This window comes from Papio anubis, chromosome 9 (genome assembly GCF_008728515.1).
Source record: "Papio anubis isolate 15944 chromosome 9, Panubis1.0, whole genome shotgun sequence".
NCBI lineage: Eukaryota > Metazoa > Chordata > Mammalia > Primates > Cercopithecidae > Papio > Papio anubis.
In genome coordinates, this window is record NC_044984.1 from 2,996,939 (window position 1) to 3,018,728 (window position 21,790).

A 21,790-nucleotide genomic window follows, 5' to 3' on the forward strand; every position below is an offset into this window, starting at 1 on the left:
AGGGTGCCATATCTTCCACGGTAGCAATTGTTTTTCATTTACGCAGCATTTATCATGCACTTCCCTATCCCAGGCACCAGGCTGGTTCTGTGTGAAAGATAAGATAAATCAGACATTACTCTGTCTTCAAGGAAGTTTCTGTTTGGCAAGGGAGATAAGATCTAGACAACCACCCAACACAAGGCTAAGTGATAACGCCCCAGAAAAGTTTGGACTTGATTTTTGGAAAAAGCCAAAAGTCCTTTGGTTTCAGTCTCCTGGCCAGGTAGATGATGGCGCTGTCTGCCAGCACACTGCTTTAAGCCCGTTTGTCCTGAGCGTCTCCAAACAAGGAGCCCAGCGTGTTTCCAGCACCCCCTGCCCCAACAAGAGACTCCTGGGCATGTGTGTCTGAAGTCCAGACTCTCGCCGATGGCAGTATACTCCGAGGCCTCCCCAGCTAAACTCTGGGCTCTTTGAGGGCAGGTGCTGAGGGCTGATCCTGGTCTTCACAGTATCTGGATTCATCATACATATTAGATGAATATTCATTGAGTCACTGAGCCCAAAAGGCGTCTCAGGGCATGCCACATGGACTTCAAACCGAGTGCCCTTTCTCCCATGTGGTTTACTCGTAGTGGCAGTTTTACAGATGCCCAAGGGGCAGGAGAGAAAAACGGAAAGGGCTAAAGCCGGGGAGGGCAAGCGAGGGGGCACTGGCGGCGGATCCGGGAATGGAGCCCGCGAGTTCCTGCTTCCTGGTTCCCCGGAGCAAGTGTCCTTTGGTGGGAGCCGCAGGGAAGGGAGCAGCCCTTCCTGCGCGCCGGGCGCCCGCCCCTTCCCCGGCCTCCCAGGGACTCGTGCGGAGGGACGCCGGGTGGCGGGGCGGGAGGCCGGGCCCCGTCCACCTCCCCCCGGGACAGCCCCACCCCGGCGAAGAGGAAGGCTCTCGGCTCCTGGGAAAGAGAGTCCGGACCCCGCCAGGACGGGAGGGCGCGGGGCGCGCAACCCGCAGGCAAAGAGTCGGAGCGGAGAGATCGAAGAGCGAGTGGGCGTGGGGCCCGCAGCCGAGGCCGGGGTGGAGGGGTCCCCGCGGTTCCTCGACCCCCTCCCCCGCCGCCCGCCCCGGCCCGGCCCGGCCCCGCCCCGCCCCGGCGGCCCGGCCCCTCGCCCGCCCGCGCTCCGCGCAGTCTCCTCCCCGAGGTGCCGGTGGCCCGGCCGCCACTCCCTCCGGCTCCCTCCCTCCCGCCGCGGCGCGCATCTCATTCCAGCCCTCATTCCGCGCATTCCAGCGTCCTCCTCGCACACTCGAGGCCGGGGGGCGGGAGGGCCGCAGCTCCGGCGCCGCCGCGTCCCGCCAGGTGAGAGGCGCCCGCGCCCGCCTCGCCCGCCGCACCCGCCGGCGCCCTCCCGGGCCGCGCGCCCCATGCCGCCGCCGCCGCAGCCGACCGCTCGCGCCGCGTGCTCGGCTGCTCTTTTCTTTCCGCGGCCCGCGTTCCCGCCTCGGACCTCTGCGCCCCGGCGCGCTCCGTCCCGACCTCTGGCTTCCCTCCGCGCTCCGACGCTGCTCGCTGCCCCTCTCCCGCTTCCCTCCCGTCCGCCCCGCGCTCCCCTCCTCGCTCCCGGTTGACTCACTCCTCCAGGAATAGGGATCCCCGTGTTTTCCCGTCAGTCCCATTCTGGGAAAACTCCTCCCTCCCGCGCGCTCCGCTCCGCTCCGCTGGGTGCACCGGGGCCGGTCGGCGCGGGGTGGGCTTGGCCCCGCGGCCCCGCCTTCACTGCGCCGCCCGTCGGCCCCGGCCGGAGCCCGGCTCTACGCGCTGACGCCCTGTCGTCCCCGCAGAGCGATCGCCGCGGCCAGAAGAGTTGGCGCTCGGGGCGGACTCCTTGGAACTGGCTTAGCGCACACATCCCACCTTCCCGAACCCTGGGACCGGTAAGGCTGGGGAGCGGGGACTTGGTGGGACTTTGCCGGAGGGCAGGAGTCTGCGCGGTGAGTGCGGTGCTCCCTCTCGGGAGGAGACTGGGAAGAGCGAGGCACGTGGAGGCGGCGCAACTGAGGCTGGTGGAGGCGAAGCGGCTCCAGGGGCGGGTAAGGGGGGTGGACACTCGGGACTCTGGGGAAGAGGGAGGCCGGTGTGGAAAGCACCGGAGAGGCAGAACCGAGAGCGTCGGCAACAGAAGAGACTCAGCACCCATGCCCGTTTTCTGCTGGGCCCTTTTTGAGCCTGGAAGGGAGAGACCTGGTGGTAAGCGGACTGCCTGTTTTAAGTGCACAGGCGATGCGAAAGTGGGGGGACGCCTGCAAAAGGTCCTGCACCCCAGGGCTTGGGAAGCTGCTGTGTTCCCTGATGGAGACTAGTGAATCGATCCAGGGAGCAGAACTTTCAAACCCCAAAGTGATCATTTCCCCCGCTGCGCTCAGGCACCTGAGGCCCCGCGGACTGACTGCGTCTGTGCTGAATCTGTGTGACAACTGACTGCGCGTCTCCCTCGCTTTGAGTCTCTGTGTGGGTGATATCTATTCACGTGTGACTCACCTTGGCTTCCAGTGGGCGTATTTGTTTGTGTTGAACGTGAGTGACAGAGTGTGTGTATGTGTCTGCGTAAGAAGGGGCTCTCTGAAAGTGTGAGTATCTCTGAGTAGGTGTGTGATGCCACGTCTCTTGAGTATGTGTTTCTCTTCGAGGATATTGGTTCTGGCTAGGACTGTTCTTCCTCCCTACATAGCCGTGGGCAAGAGTCAGTGTCTTTGGTTGCCTGAGTGCAGGGATAATTTGGCTGTGGTTTTGGAGTGCGTGGCCTCCAGGCTCCGTTTCCCCTGGACCGGGCAGAGCTGGAAGGAAGCTGTCTCCACCTGCCTCTTTCAGCCAGGAGGCTGACTTTCTCAGGGCGAGGGGCTTGTGCTTCCGAGAACAAGCTGGTAGGAGGCTGAAGGAAGTTGAGATCTTTGCCTTTGGGGGAGGGGATGGGTGAGTGAGATTTGGGAAGGTGTGTTGGGATGGATCCCTCAGAAACAGGAGACAGTTTTGAATCTGGAGACTTGTGTAAATACTGCTTTTAAGTTGGCCCCCAAGGACAAACAGATAGGGAGGTATACCAGCCTGAACTACTTTTCTCCTGGTTTAACTCTCCTTGGAGCTAACCAGGTAACCCAGTAGAAGAATCCCTCATTCTTTCCAACTTGCTAGACATTCAGCACTTCCTTTGAGAAGAGGAATGAGTAGCTTGTTGCATGAGGGCCTCAACGTGGATATAATGTGTAGGGCTTTTTGGAAGGAAGGAGCCAGAAACTGTCTCGGGGATTGGGGGTTCTTGTCCTCGCCCCTCCATTCATCCTGAGGATTCAGATGTTCTTGTGGGAAACACCTCATCCTCTCACCTCTTCAGCCTGGTGTGCGATGGTCTAAAAGCAGCATTGATGGAGTGGAAAGGGCACAGGTTTGGTGTCAGGCAGACCAGGGTACAAATTCTGAGTCTCTCACTACCTTTAAGGCTCTCAGGCTGTTACCTGGTGGGTAATAGGAGGGGAGCTTGTCTGTCCAGAAAGTTTCCTGTGAAAAGTCGATGTTTGCAGAGCCCCCACGCGGTAGCACAGTGCCTGGCACACCCCACGGACTCCATAGGATGGCTGTTGTATCCAGTGTTTCCTAAGCTTATTTCAGTGAGAACCTCTTTTTCCTAGGGATTCGTGTTTTTGGAATTCGTGTTTCTCTGAGCACCATCTGAGAAACCTTGCCCTGTCTATCATGTTTATTTAGCAGACATGGACCGAGCATTTACTATGAGCCAGGCCTACACTGTGTTCTGCATCCTTAGGAATCAGGGTCCTAGTGGCCCAGGCCAGGAGGGAGGGGGACAGACAGGGCTTGGTCACCAGAGAACATAGTCCCAGCTTCTATTTTTCTGATTCCAGTTTTGCCTTGGCCCCAGGGTAAGCTTGCTGAACATTATTAGATACCCTAATGTCAGCATCTAAGTCCCTCGTTTTATTTTATTTCACTTTTATTTTACTTTACTTTTATTTTATTTTATTTATTATTGAGATGGAGTCTCACTCTGTCGCCTAGGCTGGAGTACAGTGGCATGATCTTGGCTCACTGCAACCTCCGCCTCCTGGGTTCAAACAGTTCTCCTGCCTCAGCCTCCTGGCCGGCTAGTTTTATATACATATATATATATATTTTGAGATGGAGTTTCGCTCTTGTTGCCTAGGCTGGAGTGCAATGGTGTGATCTTGGCTCACCACAACTTCTGCCTCCCGGGTTCAAGCGATGCTCCTGCCTTAGCCTCCCAAGTAGCTAGGATTACAGGCATATGCCACCATGCTCAGCTAATTTTGTATTTTTAGTGGAGACGGGATTTCTCCATGTTGGTCAGGCTGGTCTCGAACTCCCGACCTCAGGTGATCTGCCCGCCTCAGCCTCCCAAAGTGCTGAGATTATAGGCGTGAGCCACCGCTCCTAGACGTTTTTTGTACTTTATAGTAGAGTCGGGATTTCGCCATGTTTGCCATGCTGGTCTTGAACTCCGCCTCGGCCTCCCAAAGTGCTGGGATTACAGGCGTGAGCCACTGCACCTGGCCTAAGTCTCCCATTTTAAAGATGAGGAAACTGATGCCCCTAGAGGGACAGTAACTTGCTTAACGCCGCAACCCTGGCGAGTGGCAGAGCGGGGATTAGAACCGATGCTCTCCCTTTGGCGTTCTGTCTCCTACCCTGTGGATTGCAGTGCTTGTGCACTCCCTACTCCCCCCAGCCGCCTTCATACAACAGGCGGGGAAGCTGGAGCAGACTGACTTGGGCTGTGCCTTGTGGCTCAGATAAGGTTGGTAGGAGCAGAAATACTCTGTTCCATCCTGGCAGAAAGCACCTAGCTGTTCTGGGGAAGGAGCCATCTCACTGTACTATCTGTGGAGTCTGGAAGGGGCCCTCGGGTCTTTAAAACACACCCTCCTCTCCCCTTGATGAGCCGCCAGGTGAAGGTTCTCCCTATCTTTTTAGATCTCCTGGGTTGCAAATGTCACAACCTCCTTTGATTTCCACTCTGGAGTCTTGCCCCGATGACTGTCACAAAGCAATGCCTGTTGCCAAACCTGTAGCTCCTCCTCCTCCTTCCCAGTGGAAGTGGAGGACGTTGGTCCCCAGCTTTGGACCTTGCCTTTCCTGCAGTTGAGGTCAGTCCAGTGGCAGTTGGAAATTCAGGGCTTGTGAGGGTGGCTTTACCTTGCCTGTCTTCCTTTGCCCCCATGACCCTTTGTTGGCAGGGGTTGGACGACAGCTCCCTTTAAAGCTCTGAAATTGGAGCTGAACAGCTGCTCTCCAGTGAAGGGGGGTGAGGGGGCTGTCAGCAGCCTGGGGGGCCCAGGTGGAGGTGGGGGCAGGGCTTTGGCACTGGGGAGCACACAGTCTCCAGCTCCTCTCTTCTAATTCCGGTTTTGCCTGGACCCCCTTCTGAAATGACAGTTCTTCCCTTGCTTTTGGTTTTTCCGGCTCCTATCTGGGAGATTCTAATCACACCTGTGTGATCTGGCCCTGGGGCCTTCAGCTGGTAGGGACTGGATATTTGGGAAAATTTCCACTAGAACTCAGGTCTCCAAGATCTATGCCTACCTCCTCCTGCATTTCATACAGGGGGGCTGCTGGAAGGGCCAGAGGATGGGCCAGGCTCCCTGCAGCGGGGGCCAGCTCCTTAGCTTGGCGTAGGCAGGCGGGCCCCCATGGGTGGGGACTCTGCTTCCTTTGACCCAAACTTCATGGGAACAATAGACTTCAGAGGAGTCACCAGGGGCAGGAAATGGGAGCTGTGCTGAGGCAGGGGTGACCCTCCTGGGGGATGGGATTGCATATCCGGTAGAGGGTTGGGGGCAGTGCAGAGGGCGCTGGGGAGGGGCTGATGACACATAGGGTGGGCCTCTGGGGTGGGGCCCTCCTCCAAAGGGGGCTGTTGACTCAGCGTGAAGCTGGAGCTCAGTGTTGGTTCTGTGCTGAGTTTTACGCTCTGTCTTACTAGTACAAGTCTCGTGTTTGCCAGCCTCCTCTCGTGCCACGCTTGCCCCTGCCAGGACCTGGTCTTCCCCTTCCCCTCAAGCCCCTGAGTTGTCTTTGTGAATCATCCTGGGCAGGATAAAAGGCCGGTGTTGTTGCTCCCTGGCTGGCCTCCACCTTGGCAGTGAGCCTTGGGCAATTGTGGCTGGAACGGTGATGTTGGGTTGTGGGCAGAGCTCTGGGCAGGGAGTCCCAGGCTGGGGTCGCTGGACAACATGAGGGATTTCTTTTTTTTTTTTTTTTGAGATGGAGTTTTGCTTTTGTCGCCCAGGCGGGAGTGCAATGCTGTGATCTTGGCACACCACAACCTCTGCCTCCCCGATTCAAGCAATTCTCCTGCCTCAGCCTCCTGAGTAGCTGGGATTACAGGTGCCCGCCACCACACCTGGCTAATTTTTTTTTTTTTTAATAGAGACAGGGTATTTCCATGTTGGCCAGGCTGGTCTTGAACTCCCGACCTCAGGTGATCCACCTGCCTCAGCCTCCCAAAGTGCTGGGATTGCAGGCGTGAGCTACCTTGCCTGGCCATGAGGGGTTTCTTTAGCCACAGGCAGAGCGAGACAGCGGGTGGCATGTTCTGGAGGCGGAGGTCTCTTATCTTGCCTCCATCTTTGTAAGGGTGGACCAGACTTTGTGAGAAGGCCACAGCTTGCCCTGGGAGAATTGTGAGTCAGACCACATGAGCTGCTTTTCCTGAGTTCAGGTTGCCAGCTTTGGGGTCCCAGAGAAGGTGTAGGAGTGACCCCAGAACCACTGCCAGGACCTGGAAGGAGGGTAGGAGTAGTGGAGACAACACATGCTGCCTTGATTTGTTTCTTCAAGGGAGCAAGATGGGGACCCTGGAAGGGGCACACTCCTAGAATTGATTCCTTGCCCAATTCTAGGTTAGATTTTGTTTTTTAATGATTTTTTACTTTTTTGAGACAGAGTCTCACTTTGTCACCCAGGCTAGAGTTCAGTGGTGCAATCATGGCTCACTGCAGTCTTGAACTCCTGGGCTCAAGCAATCCTCATTGCCTTAACCTGAGTAGCTGGGACTACAGGTTCGTGCCACCACACCTGGCTAATTTGTAAAGTTTTTTTGTAGAGACAGGGTCTCGCTTTGTTGTCCAGGCAGGCCTCAAACTCCTGGGCTCAAGCAATCCTCCTGCCTTGGCCTCCCTCCCAAAGTGCTGGAATTACAGGTGTGAGCCACCATGCCCTGCCAATTTAAAATTTTCTAGTAGCCACCTTAAAGAAAGAAAAAAAGTGAAGTTAATGTTAGTGTTTTCTTAAACTCTAATATTATCAAAAATAATTTCAGTGTAATAAATTTTTAAAAATTACCATTATTGGCCGGGCGCGGTGGCTCAAGCCTGTAATCCCAGCACTTTGGGAGGCCGAGACGGGCGGATCACAAGGTCAGGAGATCGAGACCATCCTGGCTAACACGGTGAAACCCGTCTCTACTAAAAAATACAAAAAACTAGCCGGGCGAGGTGGCGGGCGCCTGTAGTCCCAGCTACTCGGGAGGCTGAGGCAGGAGAATGGCGTAAACCCGGGAGGCGGAGCTTGCAGTGAGCTGAGATCCGGCCACTGCACTCCAGCCTGGGCGACAGAGCGAGACTCCGTCTCAAAAAAAAAAAAAAAAAAAATTATTATTATGATCACAGACAGTGTCTTGCTCTGTCACCTAGGATGGAGTGCAGTGATGCAGTCATCATGGCTCATGCAGCCTTGTTCCCAGGATCAAGCGGTCCTCCCACGTCAGCCTCCTCAGTAGCTGAGACTGCAGGTGTACATGGTTGCACTCAGCCTTGGTTAGATTTTTGAACAAACAATCTGTGGAGAGTGTGAACATGAAGTTGAGATACCTAGTAGCCGACATGGGTTCACTCTACCAAATCTTAGAGAAAACAACTCTAATTTGAGTGGAGGAATGTTCAGTGAGGCTTTTCAGTCTAATGATCTTCTTGGTACAAGAGAAAGCAGTGTGGTCTGGCTGATCCAGCGGGGAGGTGGTTGTGTGACTGTTTGACCCACTACACTGGATGCTGACTCCTGACTCCTGAGCTTGTGTTACTGTGAGGAGGTCCCCGCGATGTGCCGCAGGGCTCTCTTTGGCTTAGTCCTCTATGTTTTCCATAGATACGAGCCTCTCCCAGGAACCTGTGTGGCCCGTGTCTTCTGTTTCTCATTTCTTTTTCTTTTTTTTGAGATGGAGTCTCATTCTGTCACCAGGCTGGAGTGCAGTGGTGTGATCTTGGCTCACCCTCTGCCTCCTGGGTTCAAGCAATTCTCGTGCCTCAGCCTCCTGAGTAGCTGGGATTACAAGCACACGCCACCATGCCCAGCTAATTTTTTGTATTTTTAGTAGAGACAGGGTTTCACCATATTGGTCAGACTGGTCTTGAACTCCTGACCTTGTGATCTGCCCGCCTTGGCCTCCCAAAGTGCTGGTATTACAGGTGTGAGCCACCGTACCCGGCCTATTTCTTTTTTTTGAGACGGAGTCTCGCTGCCCAGGCCGGAGTGCAATGGCGCGATCTCGGCTCACTGCAACCTCCGCCTCCTGGGTTCAAGCGATTTTCCTGCCTCAGCTTCCCAAGTAGCTGGGATTACAGGCACCTGCCACCACGCCTGGCTAATTTTTGTATTTTTAGTAGAAATGGGGTTTCACCATGCTGGCCAGGCTGGTCTCAAACTCCCGACCTCAGGCTATCCACCTGCCCTGGCCTCCCCAAGTGCTGGGATTACAGGAGTGAACCACCGCACCCGGCCCTGTTTCTCACTTCTATGGGCGTTGAGGGTGGCAAACATTGGCTGATAGAACCGGGGTTCATAATCATCTCAATTGACTGGAATGCTGCCATTAAGTAGAAAGATGAAGTTTAAAAATATTTCTCTCTTAAAATTAATACACGTACATTGTAGAAACCCTGGAAAATAAAGAAAGTCATAAAGGAAAAAACAAAATGATACACAATACTATAATTCGGGGTGGCTGGTATTTAGGTGAATGTCCTTCCAAATTTGTGTTCGTGCAAATCTATATATTTTAGCATAATTGCAATTATACTCTATCCTTTTTTTTCCCTGCTGAATGCTATCTAATGGGTAATAGTACAAGTCGTAAAAATTATTTAAAACCATAATTTTAAGGATCCGAGTAACATTTCATTCTATGACTATACTATATTTATGCCCTACTGACTTTAAAAAATTGTTTTTAGTTTTTAGCTTTTAAAAATTACTTGACATTGAGCAATGTTGAACATGTACTTATCTCAAGAAGAAATCTAATAGGTCTAAGTGTAAAATCCTGCATTTAAGTTCAAAACATTAATTATGTAAGTCTGGAATAGAGTGGGAGTTACTATTAATTCATGTTGAGGGAAAAGGCCTGGGGTTTTTGGCTGAAGAAGGAAGGGAGAGGGAAATGAACATATTAGTGCCTACTAGGTGCTAGACCATTATTCTAGACATTTTTGCCTCCATCATCTCATTTCATCCTCTTAGCCCTGTGAGAAAGGGTTGGTTGGTTTGTTTTTTTTGTTTTGTTTTTTAACCTCTACTTTACGGAGGGGACACTGTAGAAGTTATACTGTAGTTGAAGTTTGTACCCAGGTCAGTCTGACTCTTAAACTGCCCCATTAAACCATAAGCCTGTGTGGGCCAGTGCTGTGGTAAGGTCTATGTCAAAGGAGCTTTAACCCACTAAGCTCTGTGACACTCAGGCCACATTGGAAGCCACATCTGGTTTTGGAAAGTTTATACATCCTGGGCTGTTAAGTATTGAGCTCACCATTTTTATGGGTCTTCCCCTACCCCCTACCAGTGATCTGATCTCAAACATGTGGCTTTTTTTTTTTTCTTTTTCGAGACGGAGTTTTGCTCTTGTTGCCCGGGCTGGAGTGCAATGGCACGATCTCAGCTCATTGCAACCTCCGCCTCCCAGGTTCAAGTGATTCTTCTGCCACAGTCTCCTGAGTAGCTGGGATTACAGGCATTCACCACCATGGCTGGCTAATTTTGTATTTTTAGTAGAGATGGAGTTTCTCCACGTTGGCCAGGCTGGTCTCAAACTCCCGACCTCAGGTGATCCGCCCGCCTCGGCCTCCCAAAGTGCTGGGATAACAGGCGTGAGCCACCGCGCCCAGTCCTTTTTTTTTTTTTTTGTGAGACAGGGTCTTATCTGTTACCCAGGCTAGAGTGCAGTGTTGCAATCACAGCCCACTGTGGCCTCAACCTCCCGGGCCCAAGTGATCCTCCCACCTCAGCTTTCTCAGTTATTCAGGTCTCAGTAGCTGGGACCACAGGTGAATGCCACGTCTGCCTAACATTTTTTTTTTTTTTAATTTTTATTTATTTATTTATTTATTTTTTATTTTTTTTATTTTTTTGAGACGGAGTCTCGCGCTGTCGCCCAGGCTGGAGTGCAGTGGCCAGATCTCAGCTCACTGCAAGCTCCACCTCCCGGGTTCACGCCATTCTCCGGCCTCAGCCTCCCGAGTAGCTGGGACTACAGGCGCTGCCACCTCGCCCGGCTATTTTTTTGTATTTCTTAGTAGAGACGGGGTTTCACCGTGTTAGCCAGGATGGTCTCGATCTCCTGACCTCGTGATCCGCCCGTCTCGGCCTCCCAAAGTGCTGGGATTACAGGCTTGAGCCACCGCGCCCGGCCTAATTTTTATTTTTTATAGAGACAGGATCTCTCTGTGTTTCCCAGGTTGGTGTTTTTTTGTTTTGTTTTGTTTTGTTTTAATAGATAGGATCTTGCTCTGTTGCCCAGGCTGGAGTGCAATGATGTGATCATAGCTCACCGTAGCCTCAAACTCCTGTGCTCAGATGGTCCTCCTGCCTCAGTCTCCCAAGTAGCTGGGATGACAGGTATGCACCACCATGGCCTGCCAATTTTTAAAACTTTTTGTAGAGACAAGGTCTTGCTATCTTTATCTTGCCCAGGCTGGTCTTAAACTCCTTGCCTCAAGCGATCCTCCAGCTTCAGCCTCCCAAAGTGCTGGGATTACAGGTATGAGCCACTGTGCCAGGCCTGTGAGTGTCTTAACAGAGGCTGGATGAGGACTTAGAACCCGCCCAGCATCTGGGTGCTGTCATTTCCCACTTCTAGAAGGTAGGCACACTTTGCAGCAGCAGCAGATAAGGTCCTTCTGACCTGAAGTCTATTACTTCATTATGTAGAACCACGTAAAACTACAGTCGGCCGTCTGTATCTGTGGGTTCCATATGGATTCGACCAACCCTGGATCGACAGTGTTCAGGGGAAAAAATTCCACAGAGTTCCAAAAAACAAAACTTGAATTTGCTGCTCACTGAAAGCTGCATTGAGTCCATGCAAATGAAGTGATGTTCGTGCGTTGTGTTAGGTATGATAAGTAATCTAGAAATGATGTAAAGCTCATGGGAGGTTGTGCGTAAGTTATATGCAAACACTATACCATTTTCTATGAGGAACTTGAGCATCCTCGGATTTCAGTATCCTTAGGGGCCTTGCAACCAATCCCCCACAGGTACCAAAGGACTGCGGCACATAGAGTTTCATTATGTAGAACTTGTTAGGGACGCTTTGGAGGAGTCTCTGCCCTGCTTGGGAAATTGGACTAGGTCACCCCCAGGGCCACTGCTTCCTCGAAGATTTTGTGGTCCTGGGCCTCAGTTTCTCCACATGTCAGCATGCGGGGGTTCCATTAGATGATGTGTGAAACATTTTCCCACCTTGACACTTCGGGATTCCTGCCACAGGGAGGTAGCGCTAAGCTGCACCTGGAGCTGGAGGCAAGGCTTGGGACGAGGGTGCAGTGTCCGAGCAGTCAGAGGAAGCAGAATGGGGAGATGAGGGAATTATTGCGTGGCTGCCGTCATCTTTGTCCAAGTGAGCACGGTGTTAGGAACAAGCGGAATCTGGGTCCTGCCCTGAGGCTGCAGGATGGGGAAGATGACCCCCCACAACCCCAGAGAGTAGTGGCTGTCAGTGCAGACTCCGGAGTGGTGCTGTCCCGTAGAAATCAATGTAAGCCTAGGAACTACATTTAAAAAGTAAAAAGAACTGGGTGCGGTGACTTTTGCCTATGGTCCCAGTTACTCAGGAGGCTGAGGCGGGAGAATTGCTTGAGCCGAGGGGTTTGAGACCAGCCTGGGCAATATAGCGAGAACCCTGTCTCTTGAAAAATGAAAGGAAAAATTAACTGGTCAAATGCATTGTAATAACATATTATTTAACCTATGTCTACAATATTATCATTTTAACATGTAATCAGTAGTAAAAAGTATCAGTGAGATAGTTTACCTTTTTTTCACACAAAGCGTTAGAACTGTAGTGTGTATTGTACACTTAACAACACATCTCAGTTTGGACTAACCACGTTTCTTGTGTTCAGTAACCACGTGGGGCTAGTGGCCGTGGTTGGCACAGTGTGGCTTGGTTGGATCTCTGTTCTGCCACTTAACACCTGGGTGGGATAATAAGGTTAATCGAACCAACCTCATATGGTGTATGTGAAGACTAAATGAGTTACTATCTGTAAAGTGCTTAGTTCTTTCCCTGGCACATAATAACCACTGTGTAAGTGTTTGTCAAATAACTTAAGGACCTATAAATGGTTCTTAAAAACTATCGAAGCTGGAATTTGTGAGAGGTAGGGGTCGATGATGTGTGTGGAAAAACCCAATTGTAGAGTGGCCCTGTGGAGTTACTGATAGCCTATGCCCGTACGGTGGTAGTTCTCCATAATGAAACGGACTTCAGATCCGAAGATCCTAATCTACTCGTTGCTGTAAAGAGCGCCTGCCTTCTGGAAGTGAGAAATGACAGCATCCTGATGACAAGACAGGTTCCCATCCCTCAGCAGGTGCGTCCTGAGCATCTGTCTGCCCGGGGCTTGAACTGTGCTGGGTGGCACGCAGGAAGCAAAAGCATCCTCGGAAATGCTCCATCATAAATTGCATGACCTCATGTTGGAATGAGAGGTGGGGTCACTTCCAGCACTTGGAGGTTGAAGCAATAGTTGCTGCTTATGCAAGAGAAGAAGTAAGCTGTACTAGTGCCTCCCATACCTCCTCAGAGCACGGCCAGCTCTCCTCTCTTGGCATCAGCTCCCTCCGATTGCATCTGCCCTCACTCAATCCACAGCAGCCACAGCACCCACGGTGTGCCTGGCACTGTGCTAGGTGCAGCGGGAGTATGGATTGGAAGCCCTGGTTCCTGTCCTCACGGAGCTTGCAGGGAAACGGACTGAGAAGCTAGCAGTAACATGCTTCTAGATGAAAGAACATGCACAAGCAGGGTATGTGGCAGTGCCTGGTAAAGGACGATTGATTCTGTCCCAAGAGGAGGAGGCAGCTGAACTGGCTTTGAGAATGGGTGGGGTTTTGACAAGCGTGTATATGTCTATGTGAATTCGTGTAAGAGAGAGGGAAGCAGACAGAGAGAGGAAGAGAGAGAAATATCCTTGAGAAGACAGAGGAAATGTAGTGATTTGAGGGCTATTGTCATGAAGTGATGAGAGGAGGGGAGATAAGTGGGTATTATGTTTTTTTGTGGGTTTTATTTTTACATCTTCTTTCTTCTTTTTTTTTTTTTTTTCTGAGGTGAAGTCTCATCTGTCACCCAGGTTGGAGTGCAGTGGCGCGATCACAGCTCACTACAACCTCCGCCTCCCAGGTTCAAGTGATTCTCCTGCCTCAGCCTCCCAAATAGTTGAGATTACAGGCACGTGTCATGATGCCCAGCTATTTTTTTGCATTTTCAGTAGGGACAGGGTTTCACCATGTTGGCCAGTCTGGTCTCGAACTCCTGACCTCAAGCGATCCCCTGGCCTCAGCCTTCCAAAGTGCTGGGATTATAGGTGTGAGCCAGAGTCTCACTCTGCCACCCAGGCTGGAGTGTGGTGGTGTGATCACAGCTCCCTTCAGCCTTGATCTCCTGGACTCGAGCAATCCTCCTGCCTCAGCCTCCTGAGTAGCTGGGACCACAGGCATGTGCCACCACACCTGGCTAATTTTTTAAAAATTATTTCTAGAGATAGGATCTCACTGTGTTACCTAGGCTGGTCTCAAACTCCTGGGCTCAAGCCATCCTCCTGCCTCGGACCCCCAGAGTACTTGGATTATAGGTGTGAGCCACCACACCTGGCCAAGTGGCTTTATGAACAGGGTGTGTTTGACCTTGACCCTCTGGGCAGGATAAGAAGGTCTTATTTTACATTTGTTTATTTATTTAGCATCAGGTAGCATTTCTCTTTTTTTTTTTCTTTTCGAGACGGAGTTTCGCTCTTGTTGCCCAGGCTGGAGTACAGTGGTGCAATCTCGGCTCTCTGCAACCTCCGCCTCCTGGGTTCAAGCAATTCTCCTGCCTCAGCCTCCCGAGTAGTTGGGATTACAGGCATGCGCCACCATGCCCAGCTAATTTTTTGTACTTTTAGTAGAGACAGGGTTTCTCCATATTGGTCGGGCTGGTCTCGAACTTCCAACCTCAGGTGATCTGCCCACCTCGGCCTCCCAAAGTGCTGGGATTACAGGCATGAGCCACTGCGTCTGTAGAATAACATCTCATTCCATGAAATAGAGTGAATCTTCCCCTAAATTTATTTTTAACATACATACAGCAAAATACACCGTTTTTGGTAAATAGTAAGTGTTGACGAATGCACAGAATGTGTTTTCACCGCCACCATCAAGGTACAAGACAGTTCCATCCCCCGAACAGTTCCATCATGCAGTGGCCCCTTGGAGGTCATCCCTCCCTGTTCCGCTCATGCCATCCCCTGGCCACACTGATCTGTTCATTCCTGTAATTTTGTCTTTCAAGAATGTCTCACAGATGGAATCCTGCAGTTACGTAGCTCTTTGCGTCTTTGCTTCTTTCACTCAGCAAGGTCATAGCTCACTGCAGCCTTGACCACCCAGGCTCAAGTGTCCCTCCCACCTCAGCTTGCTGGGTAGTGGGGACCACAGGCACATGCCACCATGCCTGGCTTATTTTTGTACTTCTTGTAGAGATGGGGTTTTGCCACGTTACCTAGGCTGGTCTTGAACTCCTGGCTCAAGCAATCCACCCGCCTCGGCCTCCCACAGTTGTGGGTGTGTGCCACCATTCCCAGCTGTTGTTCTGAGAGTTCTTTAATATTCTGGATACAGGTTGTTTGTCAGGACAGTCAGATATGTGATTTACAGATGTTTGGAGAAAATTAATTTATGGAGAAAATCTTCAGAAGATGATGGGAGTGAGGAACGATGAAAGTGAGGCAAGAGTTTGGTGTCCCGAACTGTGGCCTTTCTCAGAGTGCAAGATGGGACCAGAATGAGAAGTGGGGTACACCTAGAGAGTGACCTATGAAAAAGAGGAGTCCAAGAAGCTCTGTTCCTGGCATAGAGCATGGTTCAGAATGAGAGGCACAGGTGGGAATTTTGGTTTGCCAGGCATCCTTCCTGCCTGGCGGCCTGCACCTGGTCTGCTGCTAATGGCCTGCTGGGTCAGGCTGGGCTGGTCCCATCCAGAAAAACAAATGTTCATGTCCAGCCTACATTTCAACCACTTCCATGGCCTTGTTTCCAAACCGGATGACCGTGCCCTCTGGAATGGGAGGTGCGGTAACCGTCAGGCCTGCAGGAGTAAGGTACTGGGTGTGTGGCTGGTGCAAGACAGAGTCAGTGAGGGTGAGTTTTCTGGGTCAGGGTGGGTCCTCTGGGATGGTAACCTCAGCGTAGGGTCTGAGTGAAGGCTTCCAGCTATTTTTGTTTTCTTTTTTCTTTTTTTTTGAGACGCAGTCTCATTCTGTCGCCCAGACTGGAGTGTAGTGGCACGATCTTGGCTCACTGCAGCCTCCGCCTCCCAGGTTCAAGATGCTTTACCCTCCTGAGTAGCTGGAATTACAGGCTTGAGTCACCACGCCTGGCTAATTTTTGTATTTTTAGTAGAGATGGGGGGTCTCGCCATGTTGGCCAGGTTAGTCTCGAACTCTTGACCTCAGGCCATCCACCTGCCTCGGCCTCCCAAAGTGCTGGGATTACAGGCATGAGCCACTGTGCCCGTCCGGCTTTGAGCTATTAACAGAATATCTGAAACATCATAATCTTCCTTCCTATCCCTGACCAGGCAGGGTGGCTCTGGGACAGAAGACTTCTATGAAAAATGACCAAGGCCAGGATGGATGCCGCCTCCCACCTCTTGTCCAAGCTCATTCTAACCCCACCTGTTCCTGTGTCCTCAGAGCTGTGGCCCAGTCCAGATGCTCGAGTCTTCATTCTTCCCCCGGGGTTGCAGGTGCTTTTCTAGAGGTGCTTAGGCCATAGGGCTGGAGAGCAGGGCAGAGCTGAAGAGTCCTACTTTCCTGGAGCTCCTACTGCCTCGCTGCCTCCAGGATGTCCTGTGGCTCCCTGAGGCTCTGGGTCCTGGAAGGCGTTCCCTGATGTGGAGACTCCCTCTTCTGCCTAGCTCCTCCTCCCTGGGCAGGGCGTGCACTGAGGCCCCACCCAGGGTGCCTGTGCTGCTTGGACACCTGGTTTGGGCTGACCCTTGGGTTCTGACAGGGTGGGACCCTTCTGCCTCTCTTTGAGACAGCAGCTGATTGAGGGCAAACCCACCCCCAAGGCTGAGGAAACAAGTGTGCTGGCTTTGATGGGATTCCAGGGCAAGCTTCTGTTAGTCACTCCAGAGCTAAATCTATTAATATTTTCAGATCTGCCTTTTCCTAGGACACGCCTACTTAAAGTGAAGCCAACTGGTTTGGTTCAGTACTTGTGCCTCTCAAGTACTGTATTTTCATAACTTTTGCTTTATTTTACTTTTTAAATTTTGTATTTATTTATTTGTTTATTTTTATTTTTATTTTTTTTTTTTTGAGACGGAGTCTCGCTCTGTTGCCCAGGCTGGAGTGCAGTGGCCGGATCTCAGCTCACTGCAAGCTCCGCCTCCCGGGTTCACTCCGTTCTGCCTCAGCCACCCTCGAGTAGCTGGGACTACAGGCACCGCCACCTCGCCTGGCTAGTTTTTTGTATTTTTTAGTAGAGACGGGGTTTCACCGTGTTAGCCAGGATGGTCTCGATCTCCTGACCTCGTGATCCGCCCATCTCGGCCTCCCAAAGTGCTGGGATTACAGGCTTGAGCCACCGCGCTCGGCCATTTATTTATTTTTTAGTATCCCTGTCATGGCAGCTTTTGCTTTATTCTAGAAGAAAGGCCCCGAGGAGATAGTCTTACTCTCAACCTTTAAAAACAAAAAAGATTATAATTTTGAGTAGTTTGGGGTTTACAGAAAACTTGAGCGGAAAGTACAGAGTTCCCGTAGATACATTCTTGCCCTGCCCCCAGTTTCTCCTAGTCTTAATATCTTGCATTTGTTGCAATTGATGTACGTTTGTTGCAGTTAATGAGCCAATATTGGCATATTGTTATTATTATTACTATTATTTGAGACGGAGTCTCCCTCTTGTTGCCCAGGTTGGGGTGCAATGGCGCGATCTCTGCTCACCGCAACCTCTGCCTCCTGGATTCAAGCAATTTTCCTGCCTCAGCCTCTCAAATAGCTGGGATTATAGGCATGCACCACCACGTCCGGCTAATTTTGTATTTTTAATAGAGACCCGGCTAATTTTGTATTTTTAATAGAGACAGGGTTTCTCCATGTTGGTCAAGCTGGTCTTAAACTCCTGACCTCAGGTGATTCGCCCGCATCGGCCTCCCAAAGTGCTAGGATTACAGGCGTGAGCCACCGCGCCTGGCCTGCACGTTATTTTAATCCATAGTTCACATTAGGGTTCCCTCTTGGCGTTGTCCACTCTATGGGTTTTGCCACATGGTAATAACGTGTACCCACCATTACAGTGTCATGCAGAATAGTGTCACTGTTCCCCATATCCTCCAGGTTCCGTTTGTTCATCCCTCCTTCCCACTTCTGGCAGCCATCAATCTTCTGACTGTCTCTGTAGTTTTGCCTTTTCTAGAATGTCATATGGTTGGAATCATACACTATGTGGCCTTTTCAGATTGGCTTCTCCCACTTAGTGATACGCATTTGAGTTTCCTCCATGTCTTCATAGCTCACTTCTTTTTTTTTTTTTTTGGAGACAAAGTCTCACTCTCTCATCCAGCCTGGAGTGCAGTGGCACGATCTCGGCTCACTGCAACCTCCGCCTCCCGGGTTCAAGTGATTCTCCTGCCTCAGCCTCCCGAGTAGCTGGGATTACAGGCATGTGCCACCACGCCCGGCTGATTTTTGTATTTTTAGTAGACACAGGGTTTCACCATGTTGGCCAGGCTGGTCTTGAATTCCCGACCTCAGACGATCTGCCCGCCTCAGCCTCCCAAAGTTCTGGGATTACAGGCGTGAGCCTCCACGCCTGGCCAGCTCATTTCTTTTCTTTTTTCTTTTTTTTTTTTTTTGCTGATTAAAATTACATTCCCCCACCTTTTGTTTTTGCAAATGAAGGCACTGAGGCCCAGAGAGGGGAAGTGACTGGCTCAAGAGGCACCGCGAATCTGTGGTGAAGCTGCGCTTGGAAGCAGATGGGCCTTCCTCTGGGTGCCTGTTTCCAGGGGCCTCTGGGCCGGGCGCTGTTCTGGAACTAAACCTGTTTCATCACAGTCCAGAGGCTGAGGGGAGGCCAGGGGCAAGGGCTTTGTTCACCACTTGCCTTGACCCACTTCCTGCATGTGTTGGGTGGGGCCTGCAGATACCCACGCCCCTGACGCGGAAGGGGTGGTTGGGGGGGCGGTGAGGTCTCAGCTTCCACCTCCCTGAGAACTGAGGAGATGGGATACTGGGGCCAGGCCTGTACTCACCACCCCACTGCTGCCCAGGCCTGGGGGCTGGGAGGGAAGAGACTGCTTGGGTTGGGCCTGAGCTGGGCCTGCAGCATTTAGGAATCTTATCTCCCTCCATTGCTCTCTGAGCTGCCCCTCCCACTGGAGACTCCTCCTGGCTGGCCTGCATCCCAGGCCATCTCCACCGACTTATTACCTCCCCTCTTGCTAGCCTGCAGGCCTCCTGCTCCTTCCTCTCCATCCCGCCCTCCATCACCCTTCGTGATGACTACAGGGCAATGACGGGGAATGTGTGAGGAGCCCCTTTTTGGGCCGAGCTCTGTGCTCCTGTCTCATGGACATGATGGGATTCAATCCTCACAGCAGTTCTTTGGGGAGATTGAGATTGCATTGGTGCCTCTTCAGTGGTTGGGAGGACACTGAGGCTTAGAGAGGTCGAGTAGCTTGCTCAGGACTCCCAGGTCCCTGTGAGGCTGGGCCAGGATCTGAGCTCAGGCATCCGAGTCCAGAGCCCAAACGCTACATCTCTGCCCCACGGTGCTTCTCTCTCTCTCTCTCTCTCTCCCTCCCTCCCCCCGCTTCCTTCTCTCTCTCCCTTTCCCCCGTACCACCTTTTCCCTCTCTCTTTTGACTAGGCATTGCTCAAGGGTTCCAGCTCTCTGACTTTTGTTCCAACATCTCCATAGCCTGGGATGGACTGTGGAGCCTCTCCTCCTCTCACCCGCTCCGCGTTCCTGTCCCGTCCTGAAGCCGGGTGTGACGAAGGCCTCACACCAAAGGATGGCCGGGATGGTGCTGCCGTGCGTTGCCTTGCAGGGGCTTTACTTGCTTTTCTCAGTCCTCAGTGGCTCTGCAGGCAGGAATGCTCATCCCCGTTTGACAGGTGATGAAACAAGCTTTGGGGGAGGTTCAGTAAGTTCCTGAACAGCTGTGCAACGTGGCTGGTGAGAGGCAGGTTTAACTCAGGTCACAGGACTTTGAGGCATCTTTAATGTGTCCCAGACTTCATGTGGCCTTTCCCTGAGAACCTGTTGCATTCAGGAGAGGAAGGGGCACTGCTCAACATGAGGGAGGGACTCCAGTGGTGGGAGCTCAGGCCCCGGGACACCTAGGTTTTCTTGGTCTTATTTTCTGAGAAGGGCCCTTTTCTGGCCTCCAGCAGGCCGTGGCCCTTCCGAAATCACAGTGGGATCTGTTTGTTTCTAATTGAGTACATGGCCTGGCCCAGCCTAGTCCAGCCCAATCCATTTCTCTGCTGGGTTCTTTCCTTCTCCACCATTCCCTTTCCTTCCATCCCTAGGGACTCACCTGCCTGTGACCTGGGGACTCTCCTGTCCTTCCCTTTTCCTTTCCAGCTGTAACCAGGCTCTTTACTTTGTCTCCTGTATTTTGGGCCCAGGTTTCCTGCAGTCCCTCTTTTCCTTCTCTGCCCTCTTCTTTTTATCTTCTATCTCCTCGTGCACTTTAAACAGTTTTTTTTTGATGAAATATATGTAACATAAAATTTGCCATTTGAACTCTAAATGTGCAGTTTAGTGGCATTAAGGACATTCGCAGTTGTGCTGCGGTCTCCTGCTTCCATCTCCATGACTTTTTCATCTTCCCAAACTGAAATTCTGTACCCATTAAACAGTAACTGCCTGCTTTTTTGTCTTTTTTTTTTTTTATTTGAGAGGGAGTCTCACTTTATCGCCCAGGCTGGAGTGCAGTGGTGCAATCTTGGCTCACTGCCTCTGGGGTTCAAGCGATTCTCCTGCCTCAGCCTCCTGAGTAGCTGGGACTACAGGCCTGCACCACCACTCCTGGCTAATTTTTGTATTTTTAGTAGAGACAAGGCTTCACCATGTTGGCCAGGCTGGTCTTGAACTTCTGACCTCAGGTGATCCACCTGCCTTGGCCTCCCAGAGTGCTGGGATTACAGGTGTGAGCCACGGCACTTGACAATGATTGTTAATGTTATGAATGAAATTCCCCATTGCCCCATCCCCAGCCCCGATAGTCTCTCTTCGGCTGTCTCTGTGAATTTGCATATTCTCAGTACCTCATGGAAGTGGAATCGTATGAGATTTGTCCTTTCATGGCTGGCTTGTTTTACTTAGCGCAATGTCCTTAAGGTTCATCAATGTTGTAGCCTATGTCAGAATTTCATTCCTTTTTTTTTTTTTTTTTTTTTTGAGATGGAGTCTCACTCTGTTGCCCAGCCTGGAGTGCAGTAGTGTGATCTCAGCTCACTGCAACCTCCTCCTCCCTGGTTCAAGTGCTTCTTGTGCCTCAATCTCCCAAGTAGCTGGGATTATAGGCACCTGCCACCACGCCCGGCTAATTTTTGTGTTTTTAGTAGAGACAGGGTTTCACCTTGTTGGTCAGGCTGGTCTCGAACTCCTGACCTCGGGTAATCTGCCTGCCTCGGCCTCCCAAAGTGCTGGGATTACAGGCATCAGCCACCGTGCCCGGCCATTTCATTCTTTTTTAAGGCTGAATCATATTCTATTACGTGGATGCACCACATTTTGTTTATGCATTCCTCTATTGATGGACATTTGGGCTGCTTCCCCTTTTGATTCTCCTGGTGCCTTTTGACATTCTTTGCTTAGAAACAGTAGACAGCACTTCTGCACTATGCTTGGGGCCACTTGAAGGAGCACAACCACCCACAAAAGTGCAGAAGTCATAGCACTAAATAGACCCGGAACAAGACACTTGCTTACAGCAGGAGAACTGACCCAGGTAGACAAAGTGCAGTGTCGCCGACCTCAGCTGGGAGCGAATGTCAGGCAGTGAGAATTTGTGGCTTCTCAGTGCACACATGTGTCCATGAATGACTGTGAAAGTGCTGGGAGTAGTGATTTGGGGGTTAGAAATTCTAGCAAGTTGGCAAACTTGTAAATACAAAATCTGTGACTTCTGTGATTAATGAGGATTGACTGTACTTGCATCTTCATAGATGACTCTCCTTCCCTCCTGAGATGACAGCATTCATCCATTCAGGAAGGCAGAGCCCACA

At 51.5% G+C, this 21,790-nt stretch overlaps 1 protein-coding gene across 4 annotated transcripts in view; it reads left to right on the forward strand.

The window, feature by feature from the left end:
* Positions 1-1,170: 1,170 nt before the first annotated feature.
* Positions 1,171-21,790, forward strand: part of TEAD4 (TEA domain transcription factor 4) — an 83,319-nt gene continuing 62,699 nt past the window's right edge. For 2 of the 4 annotated variants that reach the window (XM_017946487.2, XM_017946488.2), the window contains exons 1-2: positions 1,171-1,340; positions 1,823-1,915. The gene's annotated coding sequence lies outside the window, so the exon portion shown is untranslated. Of the gene's footprint in view, positions 1,341-1,444; positions 1,916-21,790 lie in introns of those variants that run through there. The other 2 variants (XM_031650203.1, XM_031650205.1) reach the window with 1 other exon arrangement.